We start from the raw sequence: 1,507 nt of genomic DNA on the forward strand, positions 1-1,507 counted from the left end.
AAAAAAAAAACTACCATATGTTAAATCAGGCCTAATGTCCTGTTGTTTGTCATGTGTTGGGAAAGATTTTTTAGTGTGAAGGCCTGGCACATCCTGCAATGACTGAAAATTTTTATAGTTAATTGAGACATAATGGCCCAAAGAAAGAACTCAAAGAGCTGACATGGAAGGAAAAGGTTGATCTTTTACATTTTCTGGAAAGCAGCAGCCAGAGAAAGACAGCAGAGCATTTTGGTGTTAGCAAGACCACAGTCAGCAACATCCAAAAATGTAAACATGAGTACTTAGAGAAATACGGTAAAGACAGTGGAGACCCACAGCGGAAAAAGAGGAAAAGTTCCCTGGATGAAGTCAGTCAAGCCACATTAAGCTGGTTCAAACAAATGAGGGCCGTTAATGCCGGGATCCTTGGGCCGATGATCCATGAAGTGGCAAAGAAATTCACACAGGAATTTGAGGTGGCAGATTTCGAAGGATCAAGTGGTTGGCTTAAAAAATTTAAACTATGAAACAAGATCTCCCAGAAAGTCTTGTGTGGTGAATCCAGTGACATTTCAGCAGAAGTTGCGGAAGAGACGCCAAAGGAAGAGGATGTCAGGCATCTGATAATGCAGTCGAAGTCATTTGCTGCAGAAAAATGCCCAGGTACGCAGAGTGGTGTGGCCAGTGTTGAGAGTGCTTTCTGCACTTATGTTTGTAATAAGAGACAGGTCAAGATTGACTCTTTCTTCAGAAAGAAAAATTAAACCTTGAGAAAACAGTAATTGTATTGATTTTATATGGTACTGTCTGTATGATTTTACTGTTTTGATTATATGTGATTTCATATGATATTCTCTAATAAATGTTGTACAAGAAAAAAATGTACTGATTTTAAGGAGAGATCATATGCACTGGAAGACTTTTATGTAAACCTCACAAATGAAAACCAGTTATCACTAAGTATTACGTACTCCAGCTGCCCAAATGTCAGCTGTTTAAACAAACAACCAAGCTTTTTGGCTGTTTAGTGTAGAATACTTTAGTATAATTAACTAATTGCTGGTTTCTTTTTTTTTTTTAGAGACAGAGTCTCACTTTGTCACCCCTGGTAGAGTGCTGTGGCATCACAGCTCACAGCAACCTCCAGCTCCTGGGCTTAGGTGATTCTTTTGCCTCAGCCTCCTGAGTAGCTGGGACTACAGGGTTCTGCCACAAGGATCTGCTATTTTTTTGTTGCAGTTGGGCCGGGGCCAGGTTTGAACCCACCATCTTTGGTGTATGGGGCTGGCATCCTACTCACTGAGCCACAGGCACCACAAATTTAACATTTTTTATCACTGTATATAATGACAGTTTTGGGGTTTAGATGTCACATCATCACTATCAGTGTTTGCATGTACTGCAGTTGTTACAGTGCCATCAAACTCACAGAATTTTAATTTTAAATACCGATTTATGACTCCTCATGAAAAAATAAAAAAATAAAGTTTGCCTAAGGCTTTTTACCTTATCTTTCTTATTTATT

The sequence above is a fragment of the Otolemur garnettii genome, unplaced genomic scaffold (genome assembly GCF_000181295.1).
Source record: "Otolemur garnettii isolate 467f Iridium unplaced genomic scaffold, OtoGar3 scaffold00026, whole genome shotgun sequence".
Taxonomy (NCBI): Eukaryota; Metazoa; Chordata; class Mammalia; order Primates; family Galagidae; genus Otolemur; species Otolemur garnettii.